Here is a 27,978-nt window from a genome sequence, read left to right as displayed (position 1 = left end):
AGTACCCAGAATCTTACAATAAGGATCCGTGTGGGGGTCTGCTCTGCCTAGGGACAGAAATGGCTGCCCTTGTGATCGCGGCCACTTTGACATTCCAAGGCTTCAATGAAAGCCGCTGGCTGGCTGGCCTGGGTGGCTCCAGCAGTTTATATCTAGCTCCATACTCACCACAAAGCCAGGCAAGCTGTTACCAGCAGGCATCGAGCCTGAAATGGCTGGGACAAACAAATCTGCGGGGTTGCTGACCTATGAGTGAAGCCATATCCCAGAGGATTCTGGTTCATTCCTCCGGGGAGGTGAGCAGGACAGTTTTGAAGACAGGAAAGTCGCTGCTTGGGCTGGTTCCTCCCTTCTCTACTCAAGGATATGTATTTGCTTATTTAAAATGCACGGAGCCCTTTCTGCTTGCCAGATAATTTGATAAGCACTTCATTAAGCTCCTCAGCTAATCACAACCACCCATGCGATTGGTACCATTTTTATTTCCACTGAACAGATATGAAAACAGGCTTCGAGAGAGCTTAAATAACTTGCTCGACATCTTAGAGCAAGTCAATGCTAGAGGCAGGATTCAAACTCATGCATCCTGATTCCTCTTAGCCAGTATCATAAGGTATCTTTCAGAGACTGAGCAGTTCATAGGCACTGCTGAAAACAGTCACTCCTTATATTTGCAGGATGAAGGAAATGGGATAATTCTCCACAGAAAAAGGGTTCCCTCCAAAGCCCTGCAAATGTGCACAGTGGGGAGAGGAGGAGGTGCATTCTTTTTGGGAACCACTTAATCTTATTCTTGAACACCACATACCCAGTATGAATCCTCCCTGCCAGTCTTCACATACTAGATGCAGTTACTGAACCATAGTCCTCACCCCTAGCTAGTTTTCTAGGACCCTCACAGTAATTTGCTCACACCATCCATGCCTGACGATTAATTTCTCATGGTTATTTGCAAAAGCACAAATACAAATGTTATTAACTGGTAATAAAACTAGCCAGCCATTTCTAAAACCCAGAGCTGGCAACTGCTCTGTGGTCTTTGGGGACCCTCTGTTTGCCAGATGCTGCTACGGCACATATTTCTCTTTGATATTAAAATGCCAAGGGAGGCAATCTTGTCTTTTGCTCATTCCAAAATGTATAGACTGGAGAGGTCTGGTTGGGTCAGGAGTAGGGAGAGTCTTTTAAGAATCATAGAAGGCTTTCGGGATTTCTGATTCCAGAAACCATCCACCAGCCTCAATATATAGAATTCATGTTTTTTCCAGATAACATTGATTTTTTTTTAAGCAGGAATTTAATAAGCATTCATTAATTACCTGTTGGACCACTGACACTGTGCTATGTACTACAGATACCAAAGAAAGGTCATCATACCGGCCTTCAGGGTGCTTATCAACTAGTGACAGAGGCATGGCCTACACATGAAGCAACCCAAGAATAATACAAGGCAGGACAGACGCAGGGGTGAGTGGAGACGTAAAGACAGCGGGGACTGCCATGCTCGTAAATGCAACTGGGTGGCCTGGTGGGAGCAGTCAGAGGGGCAGCCCACCGGCTCTGCCACTGACCAGCCCCTGACCTCATGCACCCAGTGACCAGGTCTGTAAAGTGGCAGAGCTCAGCCACTCATCCAGCAAGTTGGTTTTGAGCACCGACAGCAAACCAGGCACTGTTTGTGGTTCTGGGGATACCGTGCTAAAGAAGATAAGGACCCCGCTCTAGCGGATTTTATGGTCCAGTGGAAGAAAGGGGAAGGAAGACCACAAATAGATGAATAGAAAAATATATTACACAGCAGGTAGTAACAAGGACTATAAAGAAAACTACATCAAGGCAAGAGGCTAGTGAGAGACAGGGAGCTGTGTCCGGAAGAGTGATTGGGGAGATCTCACCAGTCAAGTAACCCTGGTGTGCAGTGGATGGTGTAAGGGAGCAACCCAAATCGGTATCTGTGGAAAGAGCATTCCTGAAAGAAGGAGAAGCAAGGCAAGGCCCTGAGATGGAATAACCTGAAATGTTTGGGAGCAGCAGGGATGCCAGCGTGGCTGGATCACTGTGAGGGTGGGCGTGGCAGGAAAGGAAGAGCAGGAACCAGGCCATGAAGAGGCTGGCAGGTCAAGGTACGGAGATCACATGGGAAGCTCTGGAAGGCATAAGAGTGTGTACCAAAAGAAAACAAAAATAATGTGTACCAGAGGGTCCACACCCTCTCCAATTCTACGGGTGGGACTTGAGTAAAATGGTCCTAAATGAGCAAGATCTAGAATGCGAAAGTACAAATGCTTAGTGTTCAAATTCAAGATAATATGGGCTCCTTTGTAGTTGGGGGATAATTTCATTATGGAAGGAACCAAACTAAGGGGGAAAAGGGATCAGGGGTAGAAGTTTGGAGACCAAGGAGAACCTCAGGCATTTCATGAGCAGATTGGGAAATAATAGTCTGCCTGGGACCCTCTTGAGGCAACCAGAGCCCTGATGCCATCCTTCTGTCCAAAGACCCAAGTGTGTTGCCCTATTAGGACCACACAAGGGCTTGGCCTCTTAAACACAGTGTGCCATTCAAAACTCAAGGCCACTGTTATCTCTACTGTAAGTAACAGGGGGGCGCTCATGTTAAATAAATCCATGCTAATTGGTTCGTGCTTCTCTCATTTCTGACTTTCCACTTACTATTTCTCCTAAGACAGAAGAGAGGAAATGCTTGGCCCCACATTGTCTAGAACATGCAAGATGAAACAGACTGCTGAAAGCAGGAAACTTAATTGAAGAATCATGGTTTATCTTAAAATTCATGTGAATGTTGCATTTTATTCCAGATCTACTTGTAAGAACTTAATAGGAATGTTTTCCATTATTCAAGGCGCAAATATGACCCTTGAAGATGATATACCACATCTATCCTGTGCTTTGCCACACATCTGGACAGACTCAGCTTGAAAAGCATGAAGTTGATAACAATGATTTAACCTAATTAAAACACTCCTCTCTCTTGAAGGACCCCAAGGAGTTGCTAGTATTTGGGATTTCAAGGATCATAGTAACTCACTTTTGAGGGTAACATATGAGGCAGGGGGCTCCAAAAGCAGATTTTGGTGTCTTCTTAAGTAAAGTCCCTAATGCCGGACCTGATTCCACAGTTATTTATCTTATGAAAGCACAAGCCATTTCGAATGTGAGTTACATTGTTAAGAGAAGTTGGAGATATTCTTCTGCATCTTAACCATCTCAGAACATCAGCAGGAACTATGTGAAGAGCATGTGCAATATGGTAGCTCCACAGCCATTACACAAGTCTAAGTAAACTCCTTTAATGCCACATACTCTTAGGAAGGGAGGCCGTTGCAGTAAATAAGAAAGCAGTCACAGAGAGACCGACACTTCTTCTGTTACCTAAATGGTAGTTTACAGCATCTCTGAGGGGCTATGTTTCTCATAGCGTGTTCATGTAATATACGACAATATCTTGCCTCATAATGTAAGTGGGTTTCTGATCAAATGATTACTTGTATATACACAGTTGCCTACAAAACTGGGAGAATGTTTATTTGGGAAAGAAAAAGAAATTTGAAGGGAAAAAGACTCCATGATACATGCATCAGGACTACTATGATTGCACAACGCCATATTAATAATATTTCAAGGGACTTCTTAATCACCATCCTTCCTTCCAACTCAGAATCCGCATAATTACCGCCTTCTGGCTACCAGGGAAGCCAAGGGTGCCCCACGGAATGCCGCCCGTGCGTGGGCGCCCGGCCGCCTGCTACTGCCACGCGGAGAGGACTGTTGAAACAGCAGCCACAGGAAGCTTCACCTACTTCCAGCCAAAGGGAAAATATTTATTGTTATGCAATTCCTATTCTCAATTCTCTCTCATCTTCAGCTATTATAATAAATGACACACACAGGATTCTTTATGTAATTCCAGCTGCAACGTACAACACAAAATGTATCAGAAAGAGAAAATAAACATGTCCACAAACACATCATTTCATTTTTATCATTTTACCTTATTGCCTAACTACCTAGCTTACATTGTATTTATAATATAGATTACTTTTTTATTTTTTAACTTTTAGGTCTGAGATACGGTTTTATACCAAATTTAAAAATTAATAGCCCAAATCCAAACAACATCCCAAATCCCCAAGTGTTTTTGCTTTAGGGCACAAGAAACATCTCCATGTGTGGTGACAGCTTTTGTTCTCCCTTTTTGATTGAGCTAGGCATCGATTTAGGTAGAACCTGCCTACCTAAAAATTCCAATTCTAATAAATAAGTGGAAGTCTTTAACACATACGTTACTTGTTTTAGAAATCAAAATACTTATGAACATAATTTTAAATGAAGCCAAAGGTCATAAATCTCCTGTGGTACGGATTTCCGTCCGAACAAGTCTGCCTTTCCTTCACGTTCGTGTCCTCCCTTCAGAAAAAAGGTGGGTCAGCTGCTCTAGAGCGAGGCCGGGCAGCTCCGCGAGGGGGCACGCCGCTCCGGGCGTGCTTTGCTTCCAGCCCAGGCGGTTCAATCAGATTCCTCCTAAGTGCTGCCAACATAAATTACTTCTTACCCTGGGTGTTAAAAGAATATTCTGGCGATGGACTTCACACATTGATAGAGGCCGATTCGGGAATGGGTGAGGGGGGAGGTTTTCCAGCAAGCCAGTCAACAGGGAGCTCTGAAACATCAAGGAAAGGGCAAAGAAATGGAAAAACTGCGTGTTTTCATCTCTATGTTGGATAAAGTACTGTGTCTAATCTGCACTTTTGATTTGGAAGGGAAACCCCCAAGTAGAATGATAAAGTGCTTTAAGAAGACAGTTGAAAATACGCAGTAAACTGGGAATAAATGGTATCTTTCTTAATTTGATAACGGGCCATTTTTTTTTTAATTTTTACCAAAAGTCTTTGGCAACTATCATAATAAATGGCGAGATATGAGAGGCAATGCAGTAATGTTTGTAAGAGTAATGAAAAATATCCACCAGCCAGAGAATGGATCGTTAAATTGTGTCAATTCACCATGGAATATTAAATAACAGTTATAATTAGCAGTTTGGATCTACAAGGCTAGTGCTTAAAAATACAACATTTAGTGGAAAAAAATCTCTTTCAGAATGTTGAGTGTAAATTTCATATAAGTTTCAAAAACATATAGCATCATTACATATTGTATCCTGAAACTCCTAAGTTAACCACTGAAAAAATTTCAACAATAAATGACCAGAGATAAGATAAAGAATAGAACAGAAGGGCAAATGTTTTCATATACTACACACACCCCTACATTTATACATAATCTTATGTATATAAAAAGGAATTTGGAGGAAAAAAAGACTCGTCACTTTGTCTTCCTTAGGCATATAACCATTTCTAAAATTCATTAAATTCCTAAACTCCCACTCTGACATCAATGTCTGGTCATACAAAACATGCTAGGAAAAAACACACACATACACTGAAAATCTTAAGAGCAGCAAGAGAATGGAGAAAGGTGGGATCGCCATCAATTTTTATTTTTATTTGAAATTACCATGTATTTTAGCAAAAAAGGAAAATTCCTAATTTGTGCTCTTATTCTAATTCAATAGAGATGCAATACAAACAGTTTTACAGACTCTTACCACTCCCAAACACAGCAGATTTATCAGAAACAGGAACTTGGCAGATACTAATAGAGGAAATTTTACTTTAATTCAAACCATAAATTGCAAGAAATGTGCCCATGCATTGGAAGCTCCTTGGAGGAAATGTTTCTTTGAAAATAAAAGAGAAATGTGATGTGGGAGAAATGTATTTTAGGTTATTATTTCTCTGTGCAAGGAAGCTAAAGCTTGCCCCTAAATAAATTTTGGAGTCTAGACTGCAACCTAGGGAGAAATGAGACTGTAATCTATGCATTCCTCTTGCTTTCACATAGAACCACTCACAGTTGTGAGGAGAATGGTCCCAAATTATGAGGCATAAAAACTGGCATTGCCTCACATGTTATTAGTCTATTTGCAGATGGCACCACAATATACAACCCAATCCCATTACAAGAAACGCTGATTCCGCAAGTACTCTGTGAGCAAGAATGGAGCTCTTAGAAATCAGAGCAGTGACACATTCTGTTTAGGTTTCACAAATTTTACACTGAAAGTATTCTTGGATGTTACAGAAAATAACTATCTTCTTCAAGCCATTGCACATCTTTTGGACAAAATGTGGATATAAACCAATAAGCATTTTTGTTGTTCTCTAATTTAATCACAAACAATTACACATAATTATTTCATGAGTGGGAATTTAAAAAGACTTAATATGTTAAACAACTAGCGAAACATAGCCAGTAAAACTTTAGTTAATTAAGATTTTCCTAGCACAAAATTTAAAAATATTGACTATGGAGCTGCCAAATCCAAAAATAAGCAATCTTACTGACAATAGTGAAGAGGCTATTGGCAGATATTAGGAGATTCATCTCAAATGAAGAGAGACTGAGGATTCCAAATCTCAGGGCTTTTTTCTGAATTCTTACACTTATGAGCTGCCCTAAAACTACAAGTTTAATGTGAAAGCCAAAATAACCAGTCAATCCCATATATTTAGGTTTATGTTTGCACAGATGGAAATCCAAATGACCCTCACAAACCTGTCATCTTTGATTCAACAAGAAGCTATAGAGAATCTGCTGTTTGCACAATGCTCTGGGGTAAGAAATACATCTGGATAAGTCTCCTTCACCAAGACTTTCCAGCTGTACTCTTCCATTTTGTCTGATTTGTCTTTAAGTTTATTTTATCATTACTACATAAAATGTGCTAATCACAAGAAACTTGGGAAATGTAGAGGAAAAAGGGAGGGGGGACCCACTGTCTCACCAGAAGGAGGTAATTATTAAAAATCTTAATTATTTCCTCACAATATTTTGCTGAGAATTTTTATATAATTTTAATCATGAAACATATCCAAGATTGTACAAGTTGACTTTATAAAGTAAAATACAACATCATCAAAAAACTAGACCTAATAGAACACGTTACCCAATGACAGCAAATATACAATATTTTCAAGTACACATGGAACATTCTCCAGAATAGATCATATTAAGCCATTAAATGAACCTCAACAATTTTACAAGATTGAAAATAGAAAGAATATATTATCCAAACACAATGTAATGAATTTAGAATCAAGGACAGAAGAAAATTGGGGGAATTCACAAATGTAAAAATTAAATAATACATTCTTAAATAAACAATAGGTCAAAGAAGAAATTACCACATAGAAAATTAGAAAATACTTTAAGATGAGCGAATATAGAAACACAGTATACCAAAACTTCTGGGATGGAGCTAAAGCAATGATTAGAGGGAAAAGTGAAGACAACCCACAAATAGTAAAAACAAATATTTGCAAATCATGTATCTCTGCTAAAGCAATTCTATCTAGAATACACTGCAGTCTGTACAGAAAGTATCCAACCATGTAACATGAAAAATAGAGACATTTATTGAAGAAGATACAAGAAACATTGTACATATGACAGTGACGCCTCAGTCCCCTTAAAAGTAGGCACCTTGGGACCTCACACAGTTCTCCCAATTGCCATCAGCTGCCCTGTTGTATTTTCCTGAATTTCACTGATGGTCTGAAATCTCATCCCTTTCAAAGGTGATTTTAGCTTTGGGAAAAGCCAGAAGTTGCAGGACATCAAATGTGGGGTGTAGGGGGACTGAGTCACCTGGGTGATTTTATGTTTCACCAAAAAACCTGCATCAGAGGTAGTGCATGAGTAGATGCATTGTCGGGATGAAGCTGTCAATCACCAGTTGCCCATAGCAACTGGTCTTCTGAATCATCCAAATAGCTTCTGTGGAGGAATGTTCAAGCTTCACAAAAATTTAATGCAGATTCATTGCTCTACTCAGTCATTTTGAATGCAATGGCCACAGAGTACACATGCTCACTCAATGGCATCTACTGCCCCCACTGACTAGTACAGTGAAGTCGTCATTGTTCACACATGTGCATTTCAGTGCACTCTCCTTGGCTGCCAGGTACATCGATGTGGTGCAAATCATTCTTGTTGTATTAACAATGGTTGGACTTTTTCTGGACAAACCTCTTAGACAAAGAACTCATAACCCAACGATAAAAAGATAAATAACCCAATTTTTTTAAATGGGCAAGGACTTGAAAATACATTTATTCAAAGAAGAAATACAACTGGACAAAAAAACAAAAACACTCAAATCATAAGCCACTAGGGAATAGTAAATCAAAACCATTTCATACACACTAGGATGACTAAAATAAAAAAACAGAAGGTAAGTAGTGGCAAGGGTGTGGAGAAATTGGAATCCTCATGCATCCCTTGTGGTACTGGAAAATAGGACAGCTTCTTTGAAAACCAGTTAGGTACTTTCCAAAAATGTTACACATAGAGTTACTATATGATTTAGCAATTCTCTCCTAGGTATATATCAAAAAGAATTGAAAACTACGTTTACACAAAAACTTGTCTACAAATGTTCATAGCAGCAGGATTCAAAATAGACAAAAATTGGAAACAATTCAAGTGTCAATCAATCACAAAAGTGATATGTCCATACAATGAAATAAATATTAGTCTATAAAAGGAATTGAATACTGACACATGCTAAAACATAAATAAAACTTGAAAACATTGTGGTAACTGAAAGAAGCCTTACACAAAGGTCACATATTGCATGATCATTTATACGAAGTTCCAGAATAGGCAAAACCATAAAGACAGCACTAGATTAATGGTTGCCAAGGGCTGAGGGAAGGGCAGAACAGAGAGTGGCTGCTAATGGACCTGGGGTTTCTTTCTGGAGCGATGAAAATGGCCTGTAACTGGATAGTGGCGATGGTTATGCAACTCCACATATGGTAAAAACCACCAAATCACAGGCTTCCAAAGGGTGAATTTTATGGTATGTGAATTATTAAGTTGAGAACACTTAACACATAGTAATTTTTAAGCACATTTAACACTAGTACAATCACAGATCATAGACAGAAAATAGTATACAAAGGTATTTGATACCCTATCTTGCCCTGAATCAATTAAAAAGCCAATTTAAAAAAAAGAAAAATACTAAAGCCATTCAAGATGAATGATCTTTATTATTTACCTTACTGAAATTTTCTTTCAAATGAAATATATATGTGTGTATATGTATACACACACACACACATATATACTTTTATTGCCTGTTATTACAAGCCAAAAAATCCTAAAGTTACCAAAGAAAAAACCAACTATATTCCTCTTCCCCATGACCCTCACAGCCAAAACTATCTCTCTTTGAAGACAATAAAGGTTAACAGCTTAATGTTCACATTCTTCTTTGTGTTCATTGCAATGCACACAAATGAAAATATTAACATCAAAAAAGATTTTACAAAAAGAAGGTAATTCTACAGACGTTTCCTTGCAATATGCTTTGTTACGACCTTTCCCTTAGGTCAATACATATAAGTCTAACTGCTCCTTTTTAATAGCTACAGAATATTCCAGAAATATGAACAAACCAAAGCTTATGCAACCACTCATTATTGATGGCATTCAAGTTGTTTCCTGTTTTTCCCCCATTCGATGTATATCTTCACATGTATACTTACAAGCCAATTCTTTTATTTCTATAAAATAAAATTGTTCAATCCAAGTTTTAAAGATTCATGAAATCATTTTGTGGCTTGGTCATAAAAATGGTTTTTATGTGGCATCAATCATCCTGCTTGGCGGAAATGGGAAATGTACTTATTTCTCAGCTCGGACTCACAGCCTTGTGAAGAGATTAGGCTTTGTGTGCAAACACATAAACAAAATACAAATTACAAGAGCTCCCCAAACCAGGCATGGGATTCTAACTGTGTGCCTGGCAAACGGTGTGTCACAGCAGACTCCCTTCCTGATCCAGGCAAAGGAGCAGCTGAGGAAGGAAGCCGTTTAGGGAAACACTGCCAGACCAAGCTTTACCCTTTGACTGCAAAATTCTCCCTACAACAAAGAATTCAGTGGGCTTCCTAGGTTCAAGGTGCAGGGTCCCCTTATTTACCTCTCTGCCTGCTTCACCTCATGTTTGGCTGGAGTACTTTTTAACAGAAGGGCGTGTGGGTAGTAAGATCCTTGTGACCTTATATATCTAAGAATAGCTTCCCATCGCCACCATACGCAAAAGTCAACTTGACTTATTTTAAGGGCTGGGGTCACAGCTTTTTCTTCCTCCAAATCTGCCAGCTACTACAGTTTTAAAAAGCCTCCTAGCTCACAGTGATTCTGAAGACAATCTCATTTTGGTTTCTTTGCTGGTGATGTGTGTGTGCACGTGCGTGCACAGTATAAATACAGTAAATTGTAAATGTACTCTTTGTTGTTAAAATGGCCAACAGTGAAACTGTCTGATTTTAGGTAGTTTGAGCTTATCAGAAGTGCTAAGACAAGGAAGGAACGCCACAGGAACTACGCCCAGAGCAATATGGCCATTGCTTCAGTAATTATGAGTCTTGAAGGTCCCAAACAGTAAGGTCACAGCAACTTCACCTATGGTAATAATTTAGAGATTTGATTTTATTCCTTTCTTGCTTTATGTTATCCATTGCCACCAGAAGTCATCCACCTCACTGTTGCAGACTGCCTCAAACCCTTTCTTTTTTGGCATTTGCCATTCATTTTGTCAGAGCGCCACCCTCTGGTGTATCCAGGTGGAACAGAAGAGTTTTGCCGCTGTAGGCTGGGCATGGGCTGTAAGGCCTTTGCTATGAAAAGGAATGTAACCACCTTCCTCCTCATTCCTGCCAGTTCCCCAGTCTCCCAAAAGCTACCTTTCTCTTAGGGTCTCTTGCCAGCTGGAGCAAAAGCAGCGTTTATGGAAAATCTACAAAACTAAAAATCGAGAAGAAAGACCAAGAGGCTTGGAAAGACAGACACAAGACAACTCCTGGAATTCCAGTTACGGAAACTGACAATGGACCTTATGCCATCGCAACGAGGGTGAGTGAGCAGAAGTGACCGTCTTCTCTCTATCTGTTAACTCCGCTTCCAGTTCAGAAAGAGACTGTTCCGTTAGTCTCAGGTCACTGTCCCACTTTTTCACAGTCCCATTGTACTGACTCACGTGGGGAAGAAGCAATTCTCCCAAAAAGTAGCAGAGTGTTTTTAACAAACAAAAAAGCTCAGTGTGTTCCTCCACTTTGTAGATAAACTGCTTTTTCTGAATGAATGTTTATAGGATTTCTTTAAATTCACATAATTGAATTTCTTTTCTTTAGATATACCTAGGTGTGGGCCTCATCTGTTTTTGTCTGAAACAGAGTGAGCGCCTTCAGCCTGTACACTTACGTTTTATTTCATCCTTTATTGTTGCTTCTAGCTCATATGTTATGCTGTCTTCCTTAGAAACACAAAATATTCATGTTAGACCTTCACTTTGGCTTTCGTTTCCGGTGTCCTTCTGCGTGTGCTTTTTCCAGCATTCTAGAAAAGCTTCTCCAATCTGTGCTCCACATGATACGTTCTAACTTGCATGCAGCCCATCATGTACTTTGCCAGTTACATCGTTGTGCTTTTATTTTGCCTGAAAGCCTTTCATAGCTCCGCCTGTTGTCTTTTCTTTACAGCCTGTTGTCTCTTTGTGGTACTTTATCCTTTTCCACAACATTCAGTGTTTCATTGAATTCTGTGATTGTGGATTCTAAACAATATACTACAATTTTCTTCTGGATCCTTCCGTCTCCGTAGAGATAGAACATTTCTATGGGATTCCAGGATACTGTTCCTTATGTTTTATTCTGAAGCATTCTTCACTGGACTCATATTTTGTTTTGTTTATGTCTGTTCATTCATTCTCAAATGAGGCAAGGTCTATCCAGTCTCCTTGGTCGCTAAAAGGCAAGCATTTACCCTTGACCCCACTCTTTGTCTAGTTAGATATGAATCAAACAATCTACCTAAATCTATAACTAAAGGATAGACCAATGTGTCCCGTTCGAAGCTTATTTCCCAGATAGTCATCTTGAGCAACAACGTGCTGGTGAGGTCACATCCTTCCCTACCTCCGCAGTCCACTTCCCTGGCTGACCAAGAAGGAGACAAACTTGCAGCCCCTAGACGGGTTGCTATTCAATTAGTGTGAACTGGCCTCTGGAAGCTTTAAAACGGGCTGTATTCTTCTTGCTATTCTATTAGGTAACTTTTTGTAAAATTAAAGTGTTGCATCAAAATTAAAAATCTCTTTAGGGATATCATCCCTCCCCCGAACTCCCTCACTCCAACAGTATTCTAAAAAAATTTTATCAACCGTAGTGTAGCAGACACTTTGATGCTCCAATCAGAACTCCTGGACTCTCTTTCACTACTCCTGTGCACTCCTCCAGCTTCTGCATGCTTTTGCTTTTAGTATCCCACATCTGTGACTCTTTGAGGGGACTGCCATTAAGCTATAAAAGCCACTTTGCCCTAATAGGCAGAGAGCTGGAACCACTTGGGAACTTCCCTCTCCCAGAGTGACCCTTAGTCAATGACAAGCTTGTATTAAAATATGGAAGCAAGTTCCTGGGACTAAGTCTGGACAGACTCTCCAGGGAACTCACACTCCAGAGTCCCCCCGACAAATCAAGCTGAAGCCACCCTCCCCTGAGACCTCGCCTCACGGCGCGCTTTCCTTCCCTGTCCTGCTTCTACCACCCTCTTACCAGTTTCTCTTGGGAACCTCAGGGTCTGCCTTTGGAAACCTAACCTAAAACACAGGGTCTTCGCCCTCCCCTCATCAGGATTCAGTGGGATGCACATTCAAATGAGCCTTACACCTTAGGAATCATCCAAAGACTGCAGAGTTTGCAAAAATATTTTGAGCAACAGCACTTCTGCCATACTTAATCTGTACTTTCTCAAACCAACTCCCAACCCTACCTGAAGTTAGCAATAGAATAATAGAAATTGGTTAACACCAGCATTTGGTGCCAATGCTGAGCCTATGGCCACTGTTAGGAAATATTAGTCATTTTTTTCTTTTTCTTGGGAAACACATGGGGTTTATTTATTTATTGTACTTGAGTTCCTATTTTTCGGGAAATAAATTATACAAAAATTCAACAAGAGATCCTTTAATGTTTGCCAAATTCCAGTGAGAACTCTTAGACCAGAAATCATGCTTGATGACTGATTTAATAAGTATATATCTTTAAGTTTGCCTCAATTGTGTTACTGGGGTTACATATGGATGCCCCAAATGCCACCATGACTCATCATTTCTTCACAGGGAGGACATAGAAGAGGTCAGAGCACCTTTTATTCTGAAGGAGTCACTTGGTTGTGTTCACCGTAAAGAATAAAAATAAAAATAAATGAATATACTGTGACATTAGAAAAAATTTAATCTCACCATAAGGTAGCCCCAAAACAGCAGTATGGCATCTGGGTGTTATTTACCATTGCCTGGTATAGAAGAGAAATGTACAGTAGAAAACCCTCTGGTCCAGCGGTGTGCTGAAGCCCGCTCAAACCAGCTCCGCAGAGCCCATGGTGCATTGCTCCCCCCACCTCCCAGGTGAGGGGAGGATATCGGCACTATTACACCCTCCCTCATCTCTGCTTCTCTACCATTCCACCCCTAACATCTAGCAGCCATTTAGCTTGTTCTGTTTTTTAATGGTCACTTATACCCAAAATTTATGATTTTTGATTATTCATTTATATTTAAAGATGGGAGACTAGGTCACCACCAAAGATCTTTCCTGCTGTTCTGTACGTAGGTCTGTTTCCCACTGACAGGAAATCCTACATGTGTCAGGGGAGCTTAACAACTAGTCGACTTTACTCTATTTGGGACACTGGACGTCTCTGAATGCCATATTGGCATTAAGGTTCTAAATATTTCAACTGTTAGAGTAATAAAACCATGATGATGCACAAGGTCTTGTGATGTCAGACTTGCAGTGCTTCCCAATTTCCCATAAAATATCCAACAAAAATAAAAGAACTATATTGCTTATAATACAGAAAGACCATCCACAAAGTCCAGCGCGGCATCAGTAGGGATGGGTTGAGAAGGAGCAGGCTGGCCTTCAGCAGCCCGACACTGACTCTCACGGTCAGCAGAGAGAGGCTCTGGCTCTCTCCCACAGTCAGACACTGGAAGACTCCCCTGGCCACGAAATCAATGGACATTCCACTGCTGCACACAACTGCCTCTTACACTGGTGGGTGCCACATCCTTCCAGCACCCCCTTCAGCCATTTACACTATGACAGCTGTTGACCAACTGTAGCCTCCATCAAGATATAGGTAAGGTGGTACCTGTACCTACACTAAGCCAAGCCATTAGTCCCTATGACTGAAACACATCATGCGACCCACATGCACTCAGATGATCTTCAAACACCCTCCCATGTGTTTAGTCAGGAAGGAAGAAGACGGAAAACAGCAACAGAGGTCCAATTGTTGTGGGCATGACACTTGCTCTTTAATGCTCTTTACTGAAGTGATTGTTTTAGTTCGGTGAGCCACAACAAATTAGCATCTTATGGGTAGTTTGTAAACAACATAAATTTATTACTCACAGTTCTGGAGGCTGGAAGTCCCAGATCAGGGTGCCAGCCCTCCTCCAGGTAGCAGATGGCCAACTTCTAGTTATATCCTCACATGACAGAAGAAGTAATAGGACTCTCTGGGATCTCTGATACAATTTCTGATGAAGGTACTAATCCCATTCATGGGGGCTCTGCTCTCATGACCTAATTGTCTCCCAAGACCTCACCTCCTGATGATGTCACATTAAGATTAGTGTTCAACATCTGAATTTTAAGGGGATACATTCAGTCCTTTGCAGGAATCCTGCATTACACACAAAAGAAATGAAAACAGTAGAACTACAGAAAGCAAAAAAAATATTTAATAACAAAAATCACCAGCTGAAATATCTGTATAAAAAGCTAACAACCACTAACGCTACTCAGCTTTGGTGGATTCTGTTTCTCAAAACAGAGTTGTTGCCTCTAGAAAAGGTAAGCCCTCAGAGAACATGTAGTGTCCTCTTTCCACTGCAGAGGGCAGTAGAGGACCGGTCTCTGAGTGCCTGCTACAGGATTCTAAGAGAACAGGGCTACTCCACCCAGCCACTGTTTCAAAGGGACACGTCTTCTTTTCACAACAGGTTAAATAAAGAGTTATATGGCCTCAAAGACTGGGCCTGCTTCCCTCTTCTTCCTGTATGAGTCAGTCTTTAAAGAGCAAGAGCTGGTGAAATAAAGATTATCAGCTCTAAAGCTCTGTAAATCCAGAAATGGTGATTATGAAGATTCTTGGGCATGGGGGTTGTGGGAATAAACCTGAGAGGAAGTTTTCCTGCTTTGTCTCTGTGGCACAGCCTTCTTCACACCCACAAGTGATACCTTTGTTCCTTTCTACACACATAAGATTTTAACCATCGCCTCTTTTCTTAGAATATCTCTGAAGGGGTTAGGAGCTTGCTGTTTTAAAATATACCACTCTGGTATAACGATTATTTTGAGCTGGAGGCAATCAAGAAGAAGCAGATGCAAGACAAATTCCCTGCTCTCCCTCTCTCTACCAGGAAGGAAATGACTATTCTTAATCACCAGAGACAATTCTGGACTCTAATCAACCCAGAGCTGGACCAGAGAACTTTACATAACAAACCTCACTAAAACAACCTGTATCTTCCATTAATTTTTCCTCTATCTTTACCTTTCCACAACTTTCCTCCCTTAGAAGCTCAAAAGTCCCTTTCCTTTGTCTCCTCACTTCTCTACAAATTTAAGATGCTATAACAGCCCAAGTTCTAACCACCCCTTTGAGTTACTCTTCACTGAGTTCTCCCTTATGTGTATTCAGATACACACATGCATTAACAAACTTCAGGCTGTTTTTCTTATGTTAATCTGTCTTTTGTCAGTCTCCTTGACACAACCCCAGCCAATGAACATAAGATGGGTACAATGAACATAAAATGAGTAGAATGAACATAAGATAGGTAGAAGAAAAGGTTTTTTTACTTTCCTACATCCCCTTCCCTTCGTTCATACCCTTTATGCTAAAAAAAGTTTATCATTATTGTTGTCTAACTTTCTAGCCAAGAGCTAGCAGCCCTTCATCTAGGACAGGCAGGGCACGTGGGTCCTGAGCAGCCCTGGGTGCTTTGAGTGTGGAGGGTGCTGGGGCAGCCTGAATGGTCTATACAGGGCTGTCTGCGCACGTGGAGTCCAGAATGGAGTCCACAGACTGCTGATTGCTCAATGTTGGATTTTTTTAAACTCATCTCTTTCATTTTATTTATAATCCTTTTATAAATTGTTATGTACTTGTAGTTACACAAGTGAGTACAAATACATTCCCACAGTATACATATTAAATGTTACACATACTTCACTCTTTCCCAGAACCCCAAATCCAAGTCCCTTGCCAGAAGGAACCACCGTTACAGTTTGCCTTGAATCTTTCCAGCTATGCTTCTGTGCATGCATTTTCACACAGTCATACTTATCAAGACACATAGTTTCATTTTGTGATCATTGTTAATCATTACTTTACAGAAATGACATTAAACTACACCTATCTGTGACTTCTCTTTTGTTCACTCAACGGAGATTTTCAGATACTGCCCATGCAACTTTACAGACCTATAGATCTACCTCATACTCTGCACCTTCCGTGTAACATTCTCTTCATGTCACGTGGTTCATGCACTTCCCTGCTGATGGATATTTAGATAGCTTTGACTTTTTTATTGCTATAAATGATGACATTTATTGCTATAAATGATAAGTGAATAGCTATGTATTTGGAAATATGTTGCTACCTTGAAATCAAAGAAGTAAAATTTCTGGGCAAAAAGATATATGCATTTAAAAGTTTAATGGGGTTTTAAACCTCTCTCAGCCTGACCTTTGGAATGATGAGGAAGGGGAAGCTGACGTGGAGAAAGGTCCAGGGAGCCCAGCTGCAACAGGTCTGAGACAACTCAGACTGCCAAGATAGGCAGTGCCTGTCTCCTTGAGGGTATCTGACGTGAGCTACACGATGGGTCTTTGAACAACCTCAGTGCACAAAGGCCACTCAGGCTGACTTAGGAGAATGGAGCATGGCCATGAAGCATATCCGTAAAGCAGCTGCTAGTCACCAGCAGCAACAGACTCACCTTCCCTCTGGGCTCCACTCTGGTGCTGCAGCATAGCTGCTCCTCTGAATGGCAAGGGCAACCCTGAGGAAGTAGATGTGGACCCCCCCTAAGACATCCCCTAAGTTCAAAAGCAGGAACAAGGGTTTTCCCAGTCCATTCAGTGAATAGCTGATTAATGGACACCATGCAATGACCCAAGTTCAGTGAATACAAGCTGTTGAACTATGAGACACTAGATCAGAATACATAGAACCCATATACACAGTTTAGTGCAGCCTATCCAACCAATTCCCAGTGCTTAGCTAAACTATTACAAGTGATGAAACAAGCCATTGTAAAACCAATTCATCTGTCAAGATGACCAGCTGCACACGCATGGGATGGTAATTGGTCCCTGATGTTGACTCAGATGTGGGCATTTTGTGCCAGAATAGGAAGGGCTCCTTACCTGTAACTGTATCTTCCAAATGCATACCCTCCTTACCTACTGTTATGTTCTACCTGTAGAAATATGATAATGGGCAAGCACAAACCAGTGACTGAAAAAATTATGGACTGGCATCCTGGCCACACAAAGGTGCATGATTTGCACAAAAGGCAAAGTTTCACATCAGCCCAATAATAGCCTTCATGAGATATCAATGAGATGGTGGATGTGGAAGTTTAACCATGATTGAGAGTCCATAGTTAAGGTAAAGAGCATTCTGGGCAATCTCTGCCTCTGGTATTTGCTGGTCATATGAAGAAGATTGGGCTCAGAGATGTCCTCTCAATCACCAGCATGAAGGACAGAATATAGAAATGTCTCTGGACTCCTTTATGCCTAGTTGGTGTACCGTCATTACTGTTTTTGGATTACTGTGAGTGAGGTTAGAAAGAATTCCAGCAGCCGAATATAAAGCCAGAAGTTTAAAACGTAGTCCAGTGAAGATCTTCCTTTCATTGCTTCCTGCTTAATTGCACCATCTGAACGACTGACCAAAGTTCAGAAATAATCTGAAGAAGATTTTGGCTTAGATTCCTCAGATAAAACCCTAAAGCTTGCATTCCACCACTTTTCACAATAACTTATTATCAAAGAAGAGAGAGAGCATCTTTAGTAGCCTGGTTGTGGTCTGCAGTTTCTTATAAATTTAAGTCCTCGGTACAGTTATTAGAACCTGGAGCCCACCTCTAGCCATAATCATTAGATTGTTTTCTTTGTTTCCATTTAAAAAAAAAAAATCTAGAGGAAGGCTATTGTAACAACCAAAAATAAAACGTTTATTTGCTTGTGCAAGGCAACCTCTCTGAACTTTCTCAAGACAAGGAAGCCGCCCAGGTTACTGAAATCCAGGGAGCTATAACTCTTTTGACAGGATTCCTTCACTCTAAAAATAAGGATGTGGCAGCATGAAGCTACAATTATTTCCAAATGTGTGAGGCTAGGCCACCTTTCAGGTGAATCCACCAGCTCCCTCTGTCTTCAAAACTGAGCCAGTGGTTTAGGATGAAACCATGGGTCTTGGGCTTAAGTGGCTATTTTCAAGGTAATCCTGGCTGTGGGTAGAGCCAAAATGCCTGGGGTATGGACCCATGTTGGAACATATTGGAACACTGTCTTGATCTGGGACATGCTTACGGACGGGCTGCCCCAGGTGACCTCCACCAGCCACACTAGTTTCACACTGACCTATCCGTTATCCACAGGAGTGATTATACGAATGGATTTGGGGACTAACTCCAGAAAAAGAATTCACAAGAATGGATCATAAGGTGGAATTTTTCAAACCCTAGCCTTTGTTTAAAAAAGTGATCAGTTTAAAATAATTGTAATGAAATCGACCTTGCTTACTTTGAAGTGGCTTTTTTGTTTCTTTGTTGGGACTAATGGTTAGTTTTTAAAGTTATAGTGGATAGGGCTAACAACAATTTCGCATTTTTAAGAAACAAGTAATGATGTAGAACAGAGGTTGGCAAACGAAGGCCTGCAGGCCAAATCGAACTCACTGCCTCCCGTTTCCATATGGCCTCTGAGCAAAGAATGGTTTTTACATTTGTTAATGCTTGGGGTGGATGGGTCAAAAGAAGTATGATATATCGTGACATGTGCAAATTATGTGAAATTCAATTTTTAGTGTCCTGAAATAAAGTTTTACTAGATTATCACCTCACTCATCAGCTTATCTATAGTAATTTTCGTATTACAACTGCAGAGCAATGGTGACAAGAACTCTGTGGCCGCAAAAGTTTGCCGATCCCTATTGTAAAACGCTCACTCACAACTATTCTAATTTTATTTTTTAAAGTCTAACATTGCGTGGGCTCTTTATATAAAATAGACAAATCAAAAGGTTCCAGTTAGTTTCCTTTTTTATGGGTTGACCAAAAAGTTCATTTGGTTTCTTCTATTTGATGGCTCTAGTAGTGCTTAATTGTCTTTAACTTCATTCAAAACAGTTTTGTCAGATTGTATTGTGACAATTTTGTTATATCAGTGTGCATCAAAAAATACTTATTAAAATTGGTGCATTTTTGTGTAGCCATTTTAATATTGAAGATGGAAGAAAATAAGCAACATTTTCAGCATATTATCTTTTATTATTTCAAGAAAGGCAAAAATGCAACTGAAATGCAAAAAAAATTTTGTGCAGTATATGGAGAAGGTGCTGCGACTGATGGAACATGTCAAAAGTGGTTTGCAGTTTCATGCTGGAGATTTCTCACTGGACAATGCTCCATAGTTGGGTAGGCCAGTTGAAGTTGATAGCAATCAAATCGAGACATTAATTGAGAACAGTCAATGTTATACCACATAGAAGATAGCCAATATGCTCAAAATATCCAAATCAATAAAGTTATTGGTAAAAATGAAAAATGTGTCTTTTATTTTATGGAAAAAACAAAACCATATGGAATTTTTTTTTTTTTTTTTTTTTTTTTTTTGGCTAACCCAATAATATGCTTCAAATAAGCAAGGGGATCTATTTCATAGTTTTGATAAAAAAGTGTCTGGAATATGTCCAGGGAAATGTTTGTAAGAGATGTCGTTTAAATTTTGTTTTGGACAATTTACCAATTCTGCTGCTCCCAATGTTGTTCTAGCCTGCTCTGATAAGCTGCAGCAAGAGAAAATTAAGTTACAAAAATAGTTCTGAATCAAAATAAATGTTTAAATTAACAAAAATGTTAACATATGCTCACAAAACTTTTAATATAAATTGATAAATTGCCCTTCAGAATACAGTACAATTTACAATTCCAACCATAGTATATGTCTTTGTAAATATCCATTTCCCCATATCCACACCAACATTCACTTTATTAATCTGAATGGCAAAAAATAATGTCTTTAAGTTTGTGGTTTCCTGTTTATTAGTGACAAGGAACATCACTTCACGTTTATTAGTCAGTTTACATATTTTTGCTGCAAATTGTCCTAATATTTTTGGCCTGTTGAAAAAGATGTCTTCCTATCTTTTAATATGTATTTCCCTGATTACTAGAGAGGTTAAGCATTCTTCAATGTTTATTTGTTATTTTTATTTCCTATTCGGTGAATTGACTGTTTGTAACCTTTCCCAATTTTTCTACTGTGCTGCTTGTCTTGTTCTTATTAATATTGGATTCTTGAGATATACTATTGTGTAGAGGTCTCAAAGTGCAGTCAGTTTTCAGAAAGCAAACATAACTTGATGCAACAATCTAAATTAAACTCTTGCCCAAGCCAGTCCTGGGGTTAGCATATTGCCCCTTGTCTGTGTTGCACACCTACAATAAAGCACAGAAAACTGCCACATGATAAATTAGTTATCCTCTCCAGCAAATGCCACATGCCTCTTCTTTCCTCTTCTAAATAAGCTGTTCAAAGAAAGGAGAAAATTGATCATTAAAAATAGCTGCTGGCTTTATCAGCAGCAATCAATAATAGCCAAAGTCTGTTTAGGGCTCTGACAACAACAGCATGTACTGAACATCCTTTAGGTGTGCAGTAAGGCTGGCGGCTCCTTAAGGAGGCAGCAGAGGACATTCTAGACCCTCCTGGTGGTGGCAAGGATGGGTAGCAGTGCTGCTAAGCAAGGCCAGACCAGCCCTCCAGGGGAAAAGATCCTAGACGAGGTCCAGGTTGAAGCCCTTAGAGACTGCCACGATCAATCCAGAAAACAAGGATCTGTTGACAAATCCAAAGGGCAGGAACAGGGCCAAAGGCAGGAGACAAGCTAAGATTTAGGGCAGGGATGGACCTGGAAAGAAAGTTGAGGAGTGGGTGAAGCAAGGAAAGCCCTGGAAGCATGCTGTTCTGAAGAAGAAAGTCCCCAACCTGCTATAACAGCCACAAGACAGCTTACAGGAGTCCTCAGAAGGAGTGGCTTAGAGCAGGTTCTCCACCTTGACTATGCAACCTGTGGAAACCCAGCCCCTCCCCCAGAAAGTGGATTCATTGTCCTGGGGTGGAGTCCAGGCATCAGCATTTTTTAAAACCCCTCAGGTTAACTTGAAGCTGGAGTTGAAAACTACATATTTAAAGGCCCAATCGGCTGGAGAAGGAAGAGATGTGGCCACAGTCTTGTGTGTGTCTTTGACTGCTGTGCTCTGAAGCCCAGCACCTGGTGGAGAGCTGCTCAGGACTACCCACAGTCAGGCCTGAGCGCGAGACCAAACCCAAATGCCACAAGGGAAGTCTTATGCCTAGGAAAACTCTAGTGTCATTCATTAATCCAGGAAACATGGCAGAAGTGGCTGGTTTAGGCAGATGTGTTTGGTGTGAGACCCCTTTGTGTGTGTGGATTAATTACATGTCAGTTTGTTTCAGTTAGAAATATAGATGGATCGCTCAGGAGAGAACCCAGGGCTAAAGGTGTGCATTAGGAAGTTACCAAGAACTATTCTGGCCTGAGTTGTGTCCCCCAAAATGCATATGTTGAAGCTCTAACCTACAATGTGATGGTATTTGGAGATGGGACATTTGGGAGATAATTAGATTTAGATGAAGAAACAGGGATGGGGCCCTCATCATGGCATTAGTGCCCTTATAAGAAGAGATACCAGAGAGCTTACTCTCTCTCTCTATCTCCGCACCATGACAGGACACAGCAAGAAGGTGGCTGTCTACAAGCCAGGAGGAGAGGCCTCACCAGAAACCAACCTTGCTGGCATTTTGATCTTGGACTTGCAGCCTCCAGAACTGTGTGAACATAAATTGTTTAAACAAATATCTTGTTATGGTATTTTGTTTTGACAGCCTGAGCTGACTAACACAGAATCCCTGGGAATGGACTAGATTACACAAAGGAACACAGAGTGTGAGATAAGAAATGCATATTTCCTACATTTAAGGCAGGGCAGAGTAAGGAGATCCAGAGAAGGTGCAAATAAGCACCAGAGAGACAGAAATAGAATTAGGAATGTGCCAAGAGAGAAGTAGTTTGAAGAAGGAAGGGGCACTGTTGGGGGTAATGGAGAGAAGGGCACAGGGTAGGGAAGGGGGAGAAGCCCTTCAAATCTGCCATGAAGTCACGAGTTACCTCTGAGAGACGATTTCAGGCAAAGGGGAGAGGCAGACAAGAGATTGCAGGAGAGGATTTCTTTTTCCTTCTCCCCTTGCAGGGCTCACTGCCTGGCCCTGATTAGTCCAGCTATGGGCCCTGAGGCTTGTGGGCCGCAAAGTACATTAGGAGCTCCTTCTACACCAGCTGGTCCATCAGCAGGGGTCTCCTGCCTGTGTCTGAAGTCCACAGAAGACGCAAACAGTGCTCACCTCCTCCCCCGGAAGGCGTGGTCAGACTACTTGGCAGTCCTTTTCCTCATGTCCCAAGTTTCTAGATGTCACCCCGGAGAGGCTGCAGCCCGGCCTCCTGCCCATACTGACAAATTGGGTATTGAACTCCTTCGGCTATCTCCCTTCCTTGGAACTGGTTCTTTCTACCCTGTATCAGCTTATGTAAACCTCTGATTTATACCTGGATACTCAGATGCAACCAAGAGTCATCACCATCTTCTGGAAGCCCTGATTTCATGTGACCTTAGGCATGGCAAGATCAGACATGTCAGTATGCCCCCTTGCAGTGGGGATTTGATGCTGTGATCCCATTGGTCCTCGCTGGTCCCCTCCCCAGCCCACCACTGTCCTGTGCCAGTTTAGTCTTCTTCCTGCCCCCTTCCCTGTGCCTTGAGAGTTGCAGTCATACGCAAGCATTCACACTTTGCTCCAAGGTGCTGTCTCAGCTGGCCTTTCTGTGGGTCTTGACGCCTCTGCCAAGAGTCCTTTTATCTCTTTTTATTTAACAATGTGAACAGACATATCAACACATTTGTCTCAATTAGAGTCAACAAATTCAAACACTTAACAGAGTAAATATGAGAGCTGTCTCCAGGCTGCAATAATCTTCTTGCTGAAAATCATATATAACAAACCACCTCTCATCTCCCTCTCACCACATCCTCCCCACGAAGGCTTGTCACTCCTGGACCCTGACGCTACCCCCAATGAATAAACAACTAAGCTTGAAGCAAGACTTTGGACCAAGCTGAGCCGACACTGCCTGTGGCCTGCTCCGTGATGGATGATCAGGGATCTTGGAAAAGGCTGTGCATCATATATCATCTTGGGAACAATTTCTTGGTGTCGACTTTTTTTAAAAAGTGACTTCCAAGAGGGATTTTAAAAAACCCACAAGATATCACCGCACTGCTTCAGTTTTGTAGAATCCTTTGATATGCTCAGATGAAAGAAACAGCCCTATGCAATTAATCTAAGCCTGTGGACAGTTCCCTAAGGTCTGGTGGTTATTGGACCAAACCTGATGGATGTGTGAGAGGCAGCGTGGGGTATCCCAGCCCTGTTTGCAGCCAGCCCCAAGGACCGTTAGATGAACCTTGTGTCTCTTGTCAGCTCTCTGCACAAACAGGGCAGAAATGAAATCCTAACCAGGGGCTCTGCTGATAACCTGAATACACAGAAAGGATATGATCATCTCAACCTGGCAAAACTATCAATCTGTGTCCGTTTCTCCACTGGGATTGAAGATGGACGCAGCTTGGAGCCAATGTGGTGTGCGTACCTATACTGATAGTATTCTGTGCATACTATCGTTGTGCACGTTTGTTGTAAACGTTGTAAACGTTGTGCACGTTTGCTCCAAGCCCAGACCCCTCCCTCCTTCCTTAGGCACTTGATTCCAGGAGAATAGCCAGGAATGGTCAGCTCATCACTCCAAATATCAGTACCTCCAAGAAACAATGCTGGACCTTTTTCCTCAATGCCCGCATGCTCCTGAGCACCTCCAACAGTCAGGGTCTACCTTCTTCTTCAGGTCCTGAGTATTGATCTTTTATTGTCCTATCTCACAATTCTTGGTGGGTAAAATATACAATATTACACAGAAATAGATAACATGGTCTAGATAGTCTGTCTTACTAGGCCACACTAAACTATACACATCCACATCCATTCTTACCATCTCAATGAATACAGCATCAGGTCAAAGATAAACCAATTACTTTCTGAGTTGCCTGGGCCGGAGGCTCATTAGTGGGAAAAAATGGTTCTATGCATGACAAGGAACATGCCGCCCACTGCCCACAGGTAACAGCTGCCAAGCGTCAGAACAGGCCAGTAGGAAGCAGAGGGAACATCGAGTCTCAATCCTGATTGTGTCCCAGGGTCACTCCAGGACTTTGTTCTCTGTCGGCCTCACCTTCCTCCTCTGTGGAATGAGAACGCAGGCTGCCTCCCACGGAGGGCCAAGTTGAGGAGTCCCTAATGAGGGACTTGGCAGCAGGTGATAGCTGTCCTGTGGGGAACAGCATGTCCTGGTTAGCCCACATCCCCTGCCTCCCCTCAGAGATATCAACGGCTCACAGCAGGCAGCTCAGAGAATACAGACACCCACAGATCTGTCAGCTTCAGGAGGCCCCCTGCGTGGTCTGGGGGCCATTCATTGTATTCTCACTGCTCATAACAATATATTGCCTGTGTACTATTGCCTCCAATGATAAGTAATTTACCTAGGATACTTAATAAAAGCCAGACATTGTCACCTCGTTGCCGGCTCACCAAACACAGTGGTGTTCATGCCATTAATACTGCTGAAGTTTTGTGTAGAGTTTGTTTTTGATTCAGGGAGCTCTAGAGAAGCTCATGGCCAGTGAAGTGAGTGCAAAGAGTGGTCCGTGAAGACTTTTGCCTGCCCCAGATGTGGGGAAAGTTCAGCTGTATGCCAGTCTTTTTTAAAATGTTTTTTACTTAAGTGTAGCTGATATATAACTTTATATTGGTTATATTAGCTTCAGGTGTACAATATAGTGATTTGACATTTTTATACATTTTGATGTGATCACTCCACTAATTCTAGTAAAGATCTATCACTGACGAGCGTATCACAATATTATTAACTATATTCTCCTTCCCCCTTTCACCCACCCCCTACCCTGCCCTTCTGGTAAACCTTCTCTTTGGTCTTTGTTTCTCTGAGTCTGTTTTTTTTTTTTTTTCTGCTTTGGTTTATTTTGTTTATTTGTTTTGTTTTGTTTTTTAGATTCCACATATAAGTGAAACCATATGGTATTTGTCTTTTTCTGCTTAACTTATTTCACTTAGCATAATATGCTCTAGATCCATCCATGTTATCACAAACAGTGAGATTTCATTCTTTCTCATTGCTGCTTAACATTCCATTGTATATGTATCACATCTTCCTTATCCATTCATCTACTGATGGGCACCTAGGCTATTTTCATATCTTGGCTACTATAAATAATGCTGCAATGAACACACTGGTGAATATAGCTTTCAAAATTAGTATTTCTGTTTTCTTTGGATAAATACCCAGAAGTGGAATTTCTGGGTTGTACTGTATATCTATATATGTAGTTTTTTTAGGAAAAACTGTTTTCCATATGTTTGACCTGTTTGTTGTCCCACCAACAGTGCACAGAGATTCTCTTTTCTCCACATCTTACCAACACATGCTGTTTCTTGACTTTTTTAGTAGCCATTCTGGCTGGTATTTGGTGGTATCCCATTGTGGTTTGATTTGCATTTCCCTTACTTTTAGTGACGTTGGACATCTTTTCATATATCTGTTGGTAATCTGTACGTCTTCTTTGGAGAAATGTTTTTTTGTATCTTCTGCCCATTTTTTAATCAAAAGGGTATGGTACTGGCACAAAAACAGACACACAAATCAACGGAAGAAAATAGCCTAGAAATAAACCCTCACTTCCATGGTCAACTAATCTGTGATGAAGGAGGTAAAAATAAACACTGGAGTAATGACAGTCTCTTCAACAAGCGGTACTGGGAAAACGAACTCAAGTAGGCCTTTCTTAAATGTAATGCCTGACACCATAAAACTTCTAGAGGAAAACACAGGAAGCAAACTATTTGACATCAGTATGAGATATAGTTTTTTTTGGTTATGTCCCTCTTTTGGGTAAAACTGGACCTGCCCTGGGTCACAACCTATGGAACCTGCCTGAAGCCTTCAGTAATGAACTGCACTCTCATTACAAGAGCCTCGTCTCCGACAGCTCACTACCTCCTTCCTCCTTTCCCTCCTTGTCCCTTCTTCAGAAGCAACAGCGGCAGCCACTCAATTTCAGAAACCATAAATACACGATGAGCTCTTACCTCATAATGATTATTAGAAGGAAGTGTGAGGTCGTTTTCACTCTATTCATGGTCACCTGGTCAGAGACCCAGGAATGGCAAGTCCTGCCCTGCAATCACATCTGCTTCCTACAGCAAGATTCTAGGAAGGTAGATGCAAGGTGCAATAGCAGATTGAGAATAAAAATCCAACTTATCTTTTTTAAGTAACTGAATTTCTTTTTTTAAAGATTTTATTTATTTATTTATTTATTTATTTATTTATTTATTTATTTTAGAGAGAGGGGAAGAGAAAAAGAAAGAGAGGGAGAGAAACATCAATTGGTTGCCCCTTGCACTCACCCCAGCTGAGGACAGGACCAGGCAGGTGCCCTAACTGGGAATCGAACTGGCAACCTTTAGCTTTGTGGGATGCCACTCAACCCATTGAGCCATGCTGGCTAGGGCAAAGGAATTAACTTATTAATAGCTTTCAATGCCTAAACTCTGGAAAGAGCTCTTTTTAAAATGCTGAATCAGAATAGGTAGGTTCTGCTTCAGAACTGAACAGGACATACTACTGCCCCTAAACTTGAATCCAGGAACTAACAATCATGAATGTGTTTATGGAAAGGAATAAAGAGATGAACGACCCTCAGGGTTTAACTATCCCACTCCTTGGACTCAATATGAAAGAGAAAGAAGTGACAGTTTACCAATTTTTGCAATAAGATGAATGAGAAAGAACAAGAGAGAGTTGGGGGACCCAAAGATGGCATCTTTCCCGAACCTCACCTCCACCCACCAGTAATTATCTGGGACTCTACTCCATCATCAGATTAGCAGGTCTGCAGCCCCTAAGAGGTGGACCAAGGTCAGTGTTCTCGAGTAGGGTGAAGAGAGAGCAGAGTTTCCTTCCTTACAATCAATATCATCACCATTTTTATCATCAAGCCTAGACAAATGTTGCCATATGGAGGCAGCCATTTTAGGGAACTACTGTTTATTTGCTGTGCTTCTCTTGTGTATTAGGTGACCTTTAGTCCCAGCCCCTCTCAGGAGTCAGGAGCCCCTCTAGTCCCTTCGAGAAGCAAAACCGATACCATGTGGACCCACACCTCCATCATGAATCACAGTGTTGACTATCTAATGGCCAAAGCCCCTGAGCAAACAAACACACTCCTGTCAGGCAGGAAATTCCAAGAACCTGTAGCTCACCCTCCAGTAGCCAAGGGAAAGGCCAAATTTTCTTTACTAT

The sequence above is a fragment of the Pteronotus mesoamericanus genome, unplaced genomic scaffold, assembly GCF_021234165.1.
Source record: "Pteronotus mesoamericanus isolate MK-2021 breed Mesoamerican mustached bat unplaced genomic scaffold, CSHL_Meso_final contig_50, whole genome shotgun sequence".
Taxonomy (NCBI): domain Eukaryota; kingdom Metazoa; phylum Chordata; class Mammalia; order Chiroptera; family Mormoopidae; genus Pteronotus; species Pteronotus mesoamericanus.
Note: the sequence above shows the minus strand (reverse complement) of the source record.